Consider the following 12,065-nt stretch of genomic DNA (forward strand, 5'->3'; position numbering starts at 1 on the left):
TTAAAGGAGTTAGATAAGTAGCTAGAAATCTCCCGAAATTTAATGTCCAAATTAAAAATTGCCAAAAAAAAAAAAGTCGACAAATTTATAATTTCGGGAGTTCAATTTAATGAATCTCAATCAAAAAAGATACGAAGAGTTTATATCTCTTTATCTCACAATCAGAATGATACATAAACTAGTCTGTGAACCTGATTATACCGTGAGATTACTTGGACGATTCCAAATATCATATTCAAGAACCAATCGATCTGTATCCAACAATTTCGATAGACTTATCTACTTGAATTGATTATAACGTACAACCTGTGATATTTCAATTATAAAGATAAACAATATAATGCAGAAAAGAAACAACACAGACACCAGAAATTTTGTTAATGAGGAAACCCCAAATGCAGAAAAATCTCGGGACCTAGTCCAGACTTGAAAACCAAACTGTATTAAACCGCTACAGACACTAGCCTACTATCAGAACTTCGGACTGGAATGCAGTTGAAACGGAAGTAAACCATCAGGACAATTCAGTACAGTCGCGCTCCTTTCGCCACTTGAATCCCAGCATGACTCTGGGTAATTGATTCCTTTAGGTGACGTCCTTTACAACCTAAGAGTTTCTTCAACTTAATTGAATACTTTAAACTAATATGCCTCCCACAGATAAGCCTATATGTGATTTCCGTTCTGATCAAATATCAAGGTGAGGTAGGAAATCGATTGCAATATAAAAAGCCTAGCAAACCTCAAAATCCGGTCTTATGACTCCCGAAGAGCATCCTAGATCAAGTATAGACTTGTGGAATCACAAAGTCTGAGACGAAGAACTTTGCGATTTATATCTATCTTGTATGTTGGAGCAAGCTCGACAATCAAACCAAGATCATGATACACGAATTATCAAGATAACGATATTTGGACCTGGCTTCACGAATCCCTAGGCGAAATCTTTTTAGCCGCTAAACCCTATAAGGGTTTTAAGGAGAGGGTGACTCTAGATTACAACTAGGATACACAAGAATAGTGTCGGGGATTCAGAGATCCAGTTGTTTGAGGTTCTCCTTATATAGACTTTTAAGTTCAAGGTTGCTTTGGATTTAAGCTAAGGTAGATTTGGAATCAAGTAATCAATAATGACTGTTAGATGAAAAACTTGGCTTGATATTAACATAGCAGAATATACACTCTGGTTAGGATGAACTGTAACCGAACCATGTACAAATACTTTTTCACGTGCGAGTAGCCAAAACTAGCCACTTGAACAATAAACTTAACCATTTGCATAAACACTTTAAGACTTTAGTCTTGAGTCATAAATATGATCAATAATGTCTAGATAGTGTTTTTATAGAGTTACTCAAACGCCGATTATCTGATAGAAATAATTTTGATGCATCTTAAAATATTCGACAAGGTAAGTACGTGTACCGGGTACGTGTACTATACCTGTTCGTGAATATTCTTGTTATAGTATGTATACCGGGTATATGTACCCTTAAGAAAAAAACGAGTTCACAAACTCACAGATCTTTTGTGGTACGCGTACTGGGAATGCGCACCTTATTTGGTTTTGAAACCAACAGATCTTTTCCGGTTTTTATACAAGGTATGCGTACCTTTCGTGGTTCACGAGTTCACAGGCTTTTTATGGTATGGGTACCAAGAAGTAGCTACTGGACTATAACTATTCTGGTACGTGAACTGGGTACATGTACTGCGGCTCTGGACCTATAACAGTTCTCCCAGTATGTGAACTGGTATGCATATTGTCATGTGTCCATATTTACAGTAGTTATATATCTCTCTAATAATCGATTCGAAACATTACTGAATAACATCAATGGCACATATCATTGTTCCATGTTATTTTTAAATGATTAAATCTTGAATCATAATTAGGTCATAAACAATAAATTTCTTTTCACCAAATTCATCAAGTATGAACAAATGTTCTTAAGCTTAGCATATTTCGAGAACGATATTCAAGATAAACTTGACTCGAAATTTATGTTACGCATATACTGTCTAATTTAGTCATGCAACAATGTCTCAAAGATAGAAAGGTGAAAACTTGAGAAATAGGTGGTTCAGTCTTCGCTTACCTTTTGTTGAAGAAGTTCTCCAGATCTCCTGTTGATCTTCGCCTTCAAGCGGTAGAATGCAGTGATATCTGAATCTCAACCACTCACTTCTATCCTAATCCGAGACTGACTAAATGTAGACTAGATATCAAGATATAGTTTTGAAAACTAAATTTGACAGCAAGCTTTAGATGGCTACACTTTTGAGTTCAACCGAGCAATGCTCTAACAATCTCCACTTTTGTCAATTTTAGTGACAAAACTATCAATACATATGGATTAAAAAATATCGAATCAAGTACATAGTCATGGAAGACTTCCGGCCAGCACACCTTGTTCATATCAAACACCATATACAAGTACTTTGCTGCGAGAGTCTGCCCACATTTGTTAGGGACAAATACTGAAACCAACAGAAACATTACGAAAAACTTGACAAAGTCATCCGCTCTGGTTTCATCATTTGCGGCTTCCAGCATACGCTTTTCAATATCGGTTTTTTTTGTCTTTTTATTTCCAGCAAAATAATTAGCCACAAAGACGTTAACCTTTTTAACCAGATCTTCATCAATGTCGTCTGCTTCTACATAATTCACCATTTGGAAACCAAAAGTCACAGCAAAATGTTCTGGAATTGTCCGCAAAATCAATTTCCTTGATCTTGCTAATTTGAAACAATACGGGAGCTTACCATCAAGTCTGTTTTCAATTGTACTTAAAAACATTATTACTGCTTTTGTCTTTTTGATGAGCTCATCTTTGCTCATTACGCCATCATAGAACGGCTCAAAGAAACGCCAGAAAGGACATGATTTATGAGCTTTCAAATGCAGTTGCTTATTTTTTATCAACTCCTTAATTTTCACTGCTAGCTCGCACAAATGATGCAACGAGCACCTGTATGGTTCCTTATCTCTTTTTTTACCTATTGTGAAACCAAAATTAAACCATAAGAGAATAATAAATAATAATGATGAAACCATAAGACATAAACTTGTAATGATGAAACCATAAGCACGAACAAAGTGATGAAACCATAAGCATAATTGAAACTTGTATGAAACCATAAAATTACGTAACATAGCGCCAATCTCCACAGTTTGAATTCAAATCAACAGCCAATAACAACTCTAGAAGTAAACCAATAACTAAAAATGATGAAACCAATTTTGGGTTTCATTAAGAAACAGAAAATGATATCTGGTTTCATCGCAAATCTGTTACATCATTCTTGCAGACCTAAACCTAACAAATGAAAAGTGATGAAACCCAGAATTGTTTCATAAAAAAAACAGATTATACTTTGGTTTCATCAAATAAACAACAAATGAAATATGGTTTCATCAAATAGAAAAAAAAAAATCTGGTTGCATCAAATATACAAACAATTGAAATCTGTTTTCATTTGGTTACATCAAACAAACTGAAACCTAAACCTAAACCAAAGAAAAGATGTAACCAAATGAAAACAGAACCTAACCTAAGAAATGAAACCTAAAAGCAAACAGAAAACCAACCCATAAATCAAATGAAACCTAATAATCTTTTGAATTCAAACTCGAAATCAACTTGAAAGCAAGTTCGATTTCTTACCTTTAGGAGATGGTTTCGCTATTTTCTTTAGCTTTTCATCTTTCTTTTTCGCCTGTTGATTTTGTTTCTTCACCATTTGTGGTTGAAAAATTAGGTCAGATTTTGTAGCAGTGGTTGAAATACGCAACCTTAGAATAAGAGAAGAAGGTAATTATGTGTAATTACTGCACTATTCACTCCGTAAGATTTTCTTATGTTTAGTCATACCGATTAAAATTAGTTCGTAACTGGCATTGAGATTAATTTACGTCGATGTTAAGGATACAGATCCATGTCATTTGTTAATGTCCTACAAAATCCTTCTTTTATGAAATTAATGTCACTCATGTTGTTCTCTTGGGAATGACATCAAATAAAAGGAGAGTTCTTAAGTGAACTTGTGCTTAATTGCTATACCTTTGTGGTGTGTGTGGCTGTGGAATTTACAGGGGATGCTTGTATTTTAAATATCCTTGACGAAACACTACGTATTTTATATTCTGTGATATTGTCTAAATTTAAGTTGATATGTGTTTCCTTTAAGTTTTGAAATATCTTTTGTTTGAATTCATTACGATCCCATAGTTTTCGTACCTTTGCCAATTTTTATTAATAAAAAGGGGGAGAATTAATTAGTAGTTTTGCACTACATACATATGGTTTACAGATCATTATGTAAGGGGGAGTGAATCAACATATATAGGTTTCACCTATTACGCAAAAGATGTAAGTATTGATTAAGGGGGAGAAACATATCACCGTAGTATTACTTCGAAGTTGTGGTACAATGGAACTTTGGAGAAGATAATAATAATATGTTTCTGTATAACGACGACTGAAAATCTCTTTTCAAAGTTGTTATCACTAAGGATCTTCAAAAACAACGAAGCCGAGTTGAACACATTCAGAATCATTGCAACTTGAAGTAACGAAGAATTCAAGGAGTTAAAGAACCAAGGAAATCAAGCATGGTAGATTCTGGAGTTTTGAAGCTTGTGATCTCGAATAGATCAATACAACGAAAAATTCTCACACAGTTTGTTTTGTTTTCAGTTTATAAAACTTAATAGATTTAACTTTTTAGCATATATGAGATATCAGTTCAATTTATAAAAAGTAAAGGACACATATATCTCATAAGACTTTGCAACATATTAAACCAATAATGATTACATACTGAAAGTTCATCTTCCAAAAACTCTAGAATTTAAATAAATAAATCTAAAAACATGCAAGATGAAAATTGTTTAAAATAGCTTGTGTAATCATATATTTGCAATACAAAACCCTAGTTATCCTTCTAGAACACAAAAATAATTTCTCACAAGAAGTTTCCTAGTAATAAAAACAAATAAGGAAAACTATAACTCACATGTAGTCTGCGACTTGAGATTTGAGAAAACTAAGATCATCATATGCTTTTCGCAACTCTAATTTAAGGAGATGGACATCCCTTTTTGTTGCAGACAATTGATTGAACAAAACTTTAATGTCTCTCATAAGATTTCCAACCAGATCGGTAGACATATGAACCGGTCTTGACCCTGCATGTTCTTGAGCAAAGTAACAAGATATGGTGACAGGATTATCGTAAAACTCAACAATTCTTGTGGAACCACCATCCTTCGTCTTCTTGTTATCTTCCTTTATGTTGTTTGAACTCAAGCATCCATGGTTTGTGTACATTCACGAGTTATTCCAGCACTTGTATATAATTCAAAGGTAGGCGTACCTTGAGTATATATAATTTTTTTTAACTATTTCTAGGTCAAGAAAACTGAAGGAAGAGAGATCCTTTTTAGAATCTTCTGAAGAGTACTAGCTCATTACTTATACGGATTTAGATTGATCATGGGTCCCATACGGTTACGGGTTCGTGAGTTCACGAGTTTGTGACCAAATTAATTTCCAAGACATGTCATATAGACAATATTAACAAAGTTCTTAACTCAATAAATAGGGATTTAGTGCACAAGAGTTTGTTGATATTCACATCAAGACATTTGATGTGACTGTATTAAGGACAATCCCAACGATAGTGTTCAAGACCAAGTTTTTGTGCAAGATAAAACAAGATACACCATACTTCAAGAAGGAAACGATTTTCTTCTTTGAGAAAGTTGTGCATCCCCCGTTCAATTGTTACAGGAGGAAGCACTGTATGGAATAATCAAGTTATGTTATGATGAGCATCCAAAAAATGCCCATCATGAACAACAAGATTTTTTGGTATACCCTCTTATTTAGTACTTGTTATATCTTTAACACAGTTTTTCTTAGGTGATCTACTGAGAGATAGATAAGTAGAATCCTTACTTGTATATAGCCTTTTCCTTTTCTGTTCAATGCCTCGTCTCAATCGGCTAATCTACGTCATGAGATCAAAATTTTATGATTAATTCTTCTCTGAAGATTTGTAATTGTGTAGTTATGAGTTTATGAGAAATCTTTCTTCGAATTGAAGTTATCTTCCCACATGAATTGAGAGTTGCAAGACAATTAATAATTTGGTGCAAGGATTTTTATAAACCCGAAATCATATCTCTCTAAGTTACATATGAACAATCCTTTGAGAAACTTTTCGCGTGAAAACAAGGTTTTACACTAGACAAATTTCTTTTAGGATTATTCCTGTATGATTTCATAATACCTTCATGTTTACATTGGAATGATCGGTTATGATATCTAGCATGATCAGAATTATTTTTCCTCTACGTCCTGGGTTTACTTTTAAAGGTACTTGAAACCATTTCTCCAACATGTTGAGTACCATGAAGATTTGTGCTTTCTAGAGAATTATCTGGCGAGCACAATGAGTCTTTTCTTACTTGACCACACAGTGGTTTTAGTCTAGATAAATCTTTTTTCAAGTACTCAATTGTTCAAAGTGCTTGTTATAGATCATCTCTTGAATCATTAAGTTTTGTTTTCAAGAGATTTTCTATTTTATTATTATCCTCTAGTCTTTTTTCAAGAAAAGCATTGCTTCGCTCTTTTGATTGATGTAGCTCTTCAATAAGATTAACTTTGTCAAAAAGAAAAGATAGAGAGAACATTTCATGGTCATAGACCTTGACTGTACATACAGTTTTAACTACAGCTTTATCATGACAATTAATGAACCTGTTGTGCAAATGTCTTCTCAGAAGGTTTGATAAACTACTTGGTTGTACATTCAAAAGAGATGTATTACCGCATAAAGAAATCTTTTTCCTCGTGCCGGTTTTTATTCTGGGAAGTACGTGCATGAGTCTTTTCTTGATAAATTTAAAATCATACTTTGAATCATTGGTTACAGGTTTAATCCCTTACAAAGACAAACTTATTGGGTTTTCCGTGTTTGCCCGCTCTGATACCAATTGAAAATGTGGGGGTACCAAAATACACCGCCAACTTTTTCTTAGGCAATCTGTATGGACCAAAACAAATATAATTCCGAGAGTTCAACTTAATGAATCTCAATCAGGAAAGATATGAAGAGTTTATATATATTTTTCACACAATCAGAATGTTACAAATACTAGTCCGTGAAGAACCTGATTATACCGTGAGAGTACTTGGATCATTCCAAAGATCAATATCCAATAATCAATCAAGTTGTATCCAACAATTGTGATGGAATTATCTACTTGAATTGATTATAACATACAACCTGTGATATTTCAATTATAAAGATAAATAATATTATGCGGAAAAAAAATAACACATACACCATAAATTTTGTTAATGAGGAAACCGCAAATGCAGAAAAACCCCAAAACCTAGTCCAGACTTGAACACCAAACTGTATTAAGCCGCTACAGACACTAGCCTACTATCAGAACTTCGGACTGGAATGTAGTTGAGACCTAATTAAACCGTCACAGCAATTCAGTTACAGTCGTACTCCTTACACCTCTTGAATCCCAGCAGGACTTTGGGAAATTGATTCCCTTAGTTGACGTCCTTTACAACCTAAGAGTTGCTTCAACTTAATTAAAGACTTTAAACCAATCTTCCTCCCACAGATAAGCCTATATGTGATTTCCGTTCTGATTAAATATCAAGGTGAGGTAGGAAATCGATTGCAATAGACAAAGTCTAGCAAACCTCAAAATCCGGTCTTATGACTCTCGAAGAGCATCCTAGATTATTTTTCACCTTACAAGTGTAAACTTGTGTGGAATCACAAAGTATGAGACGAAGAACTTTGCTATTTTTAACTATCTTGTTTGTTGGAGCAAGCTTGACAATCAAAACAAGATCAGGATACACGAACTATCAAGATAACGATAGTTGGACCTGGCTTCACGAATCCCTAGGTGAAGTCTTTTTAAGCGCTAAACCCTATAAGGATTTTAAGGAGAGGACGACTCTAGTTTAATACTAGGACACACAAGAATAGTTTCAGGAATTCAAAGATCCCAGTTGTTTGAGGTTCTCCTTATATAGACTTTCAAGTTCAAGGTTGCTTTGGATTTAAACTAAGGTAGCCTTGGAATCAAGCAATCAATAATCACCGTTAGATGAAAAACTTGACTTGCGATTAACATAGAAGAATATAAACTCTGGTTAGGATGAAACACAACTGAACCGTATACAAAGACTTGTTCATGTACGGTTACGCAAAACTAGCTACTTGAACAATAAACTTAACCATTTTCATATAACACTTTAAGACTTTAGTCTTGAGTCACAAATGTGATCAATCATGTCTAGATAGTGTTTTTAGAGAGTTATTAAAATGTCGATTATCTCATATAAATAATTCTGATACATCTGAAAATATTCGACAAGGTCAGTACGTGTGCCGGGTATGTGTACCCTTAAGGCAAAAAAGAGTTCAGGAACTCACAGATCTTTTATGGTATGCGTACCTTATTTGGTTTTGAAACCAATAGATCTTTTCCGATTTTCATACTAGGTATGCGTACCTTTCCTGGTTCACGAGTTTAATCAGACTTTTTATGGTATGGATACTGGGTATGCATACCAAAAAGTCGTTGCCGAACTATAGATTCACTGTTACCTGTACTGGGTACATGTACTGCGGCTCTGGACCTATAACAGTTTTCCCATTAAGTGAACCTATATACATACTGTCCTGTGTCCAGATTTACACTAGTTCTATATCTCTCTAATAATCGATTCGAGGCATTCCCAAATAACATCAATGACACATATCACTGTTTTAGGCTATTTTCAAATTATTAACTCTTGAATCATAATTAGGTCATAAACAATAATTTATTTTCATCAAATTCAGCAAGTATGAACAAATGTTCTTAAGCTTAGCATATTTCGAGAATGATATTCGAGATAAACTTGACTCGAAATTTCTGTTATGCATATACTATCTAATTTGGTCATGCGACAATGTCTCAAAGATAGAAAGGTGAGAACTTGAGAAATAGGTGGTTCAGTCTTCACTTACCTTTTGTTGAAGAAGTTCTCAAGAGCTCATGTTGATCTTCGTCTTGAAATAGTGGAACACAGTGATATTTGAATCTCAACTACGCACTTCTATCCTAATCCGAGACTAACTAAATGTAGACTAGAAATCCAGATACAGTTTTGAAACCTAAATTTGACATCAAGCTTGAGATAGCAACACTTGTGAGTTAGACCGAGCAATGCTCTAACAATGTGTTTGGCTTTTATTCCTTTTTCAATGAGAAATTGAGGTGAAAATCATTTGGAACTCACTCCATCATAGTATATGGAGTACATGTCCCTCTTAGTACATGTACCTTGAGGTACATGGATATTGGGATTAAATGATTAGAAATTGTTCCTTTGTGGTACCTAATGTTGACTTGGCTACTGGAAACATACTTGTTGATGATGAATTTACAGCTTTTGAATATGTAATACTCTTAGATATGATTTACACAATATACAAAACACTATGGAATTGTAATTTATATGAACTTTTGATTACATAGCCAATGATTTACATTTCTAAAGGCAGAAAAAAGTAAGTTTGAATTTGTTCACATTGATGATCATGAACAATAAGTTGCCAGTTGTATGCATCTGTTAATATGGATAACTGATTATCGAAATACACGTGTGCATTATATTTGACAACTATGTATATTAATCTACTCAGTTATGACCAATTCCAATTCATCTTTTCAAGTTCACCTAGTTTCCTTTGTGGTACTCTGCATGCTTTGCTGTTGTGAAATATCTATCGTACGAAATTCATGGTTGAATGGATCCTACTGTGAGGAGACAGGGCAAAAAATAGAATAAACAAACAAAAACATTTTAGTTTAGATACATTTTCAATTGTTTTGAATGGTTGGTGTGTCTTGCTCATAAAACAAGAACATGACAAAGATAAATTGTAATTAGACTTCTGAAAATACCGGGATACCAAAATACACCAACTTTTTCATAAGCAATCTGTATGGACAAACTTAACACAACTATAAGAGTTAAAACTCAATCTAGAAAAGTGTCTACAGTCATATCTCTATATCTCACGCTTTTAAATGACTGATTAGTTGTGTGATTAGAATTTTACAAACAAACTTCGTCATATAATATGAAAATGGTGGGGCCCTTAAATTAACGGAAAAAAACTATTATTCTCAAACGTGATAATTTGTTAAGCGTGTAATTTAATGATTGCGAACTAAATGACGGAATATGTTCGACATATAAACTAGATTTATTTACGCCCACCATTAATTTTTATTGAGTACCCAAAAATGACCAGCCATATCAATATCATGTACATGTTTCTATAGCCACCGGTATAATATCATGTATTCATGTTTCTATGGCCACCGGCATCGTTGCCATGAATCTTTATTTTTTTGGCCGGTTTTGCCATAATCTAAGACTTTGGTACCCGACCCAACCTTATATCTCTCTGTCTCCTTCTTATTCTCTGACCTAACTGCGCCTCTCTTTCTTCTTCTTTCTCTTCTTCTCTTCTCCTCGATTATGGGCTAAGCTTTGGCAGATTTCCCCCGATATTAGTTTCTTTATTTCATTGATTTGTTTTCCAATCGTATTATTCAGTCGTACAAAGAGAGAATTGTTGAGTTTCCTTCCTCTTCAGAGTTTATATGACTGAATTCTACCAAACCCTAACCCCGAATTACTCAAATCACACACACAATTGTACATGTTTCATCATCTTCTCAACCCATAGTTGTTCTAATTTGGCCGTATAACGAACCCAAATTTCGTTTTACCTTCTGAAACCCTACTTTCATTTTGTTTTTTCCCTATAGAAGTAGAAGGTAATGATCTTCGAGCCTTCAATTTTCCATTTATTCTTTATTATTATTCAATTTTGTTTAAATCTCACTAATATTTAAAAGGGTTTTGATGTTTGCAGGTGTTTAATTGTATTTGATGGTGTCATGACTCTTACAAGGTAAGAACCTCTCTCTTTTCGATCACTCTTTATAAGTACCAGATCTGTAATTAGCTAACTTGTCTTGTTTAGGTTTCAATCTTCTTTTATTTTTTTCACCTAGGTTTTTTTTTTTTTGGGTGTAGTTTGATCCTTTAATGTTGATGAACATTTAGGTTTAAGGTAACGGCTACACTACAATAGCACTTCCTTTTCTCTTGTTTATTCTGACAGTTCTGTTGGTGCTTATGTTTCACTTGGTATTAACATTATTGATAGCTTGATTTATCTATAATGGTTGTTTATGGAAGTGGATGGTCTAGTGCTCATGCAACTTTCTATTGTGGTGTGGTGGTATTTCTGGTACCACGGGTAAGAAAGCAAACTCTAAAAATACAAGGGTCCGTGTCTTCCATGTTTCAGTTTGTGTATAAAGTTTAGGGAAATTTTTGCTTTGATGTTTAATTGATCCCAATCTCTTAACGTGCCTAGTTTTGTTCTACGTAATGTGGTTACTTTTTATTATGTCCTCATTTGCTTTATATATGCTCATATTAGTTCTTTGTTTAGTAATCGTGTTATCTTAGTGGAGCATGATTGGTTACCATTCTTTTGAACTTTTTTTTTTTTTTTTTTTTTTTTTAATTTCAGTTTGTTGATGGCTAACTATTATGTATGGATTAATACTGTTAAGGATTGGTAGATTAACTAGTAGCACAGTAGCATTGCTTCATTTGATAGAAAACAAAGATGGAACTTGGTATCTTAATTGTAATGAGCAAGTACCAAGTGAAATGGCTCTTTGTAAATGTGGTTTTTAATCTTCATTTAGATTGATTATAATGCAACTTCAATCTCTGTCCGTTTCACTGCGACTGATGTTTTTCTACTTCTAGGTATTAGCGGACCCGGTCTTGTTATGCATTTATCTCATGTCATCATCTCTTTCTGATGCAGCCTGAAAATCCTGCGGAGCTTGGTGGGAAGACATGGCTATGGCTCTCTTAGTGGAGCATGATTGGTTACCATTCTTTTGAACTTTTTTTTTTTTTTTTTTAATT

General features: G+C 33.9%; 1 long non-coding RNA gene across 9 annotated transcripts in view; it reads left to right on the forward strand.

Moving 5' to 3' along the window:
- The first annotated feature begins 10,437 nt into the window (after positions 1-10,437).
- The window catches only part of LOC113335478, a 3,204-nt gene continuing 1,576 nt past the window's right edge, over positions 10,438-12,065 (forward strand). Inside the window, exons 1-5 of one of the 9 annotated variants that reach the window (XR_003353374.1) lie at positions 10,441-10,888; positions 10,987-11,025; positions 11,151-11,187; positions 11,316-11,376; positions 11,962-12,025. This is a non-coding gene — a long non-coding RNA (uncharacterized LOC113335478). Of the gene's footprint in view, positions 10,889-10,969; positions 11,026-11,150; positions 11,377-11,900; positions 12,026-12,065 lie in introns of all 9 variants that reach the window. The other 8 variants (XR_003353373.1, XR_003353371.1, XR_003353375.1 and 5 more) reach the window with 8 other exon arrangements.

The sequence above is a fragment of the Papaver somniferum genome, unplaced genomic scaffold (genome assembly GCF_003573695.1).
Source record: "Papaver somniferum cultivar HN1 unplaced genomic scaffold, ASM357369v1 unplaced-scaffold_148, whole genome shotgun sequence".
NCBI lineage: Eukaryota > Viridiplantae > Streptophyta > Magnoliopsida > Ranunculales > Papaveraceae > Papaver > Papaver somniferum.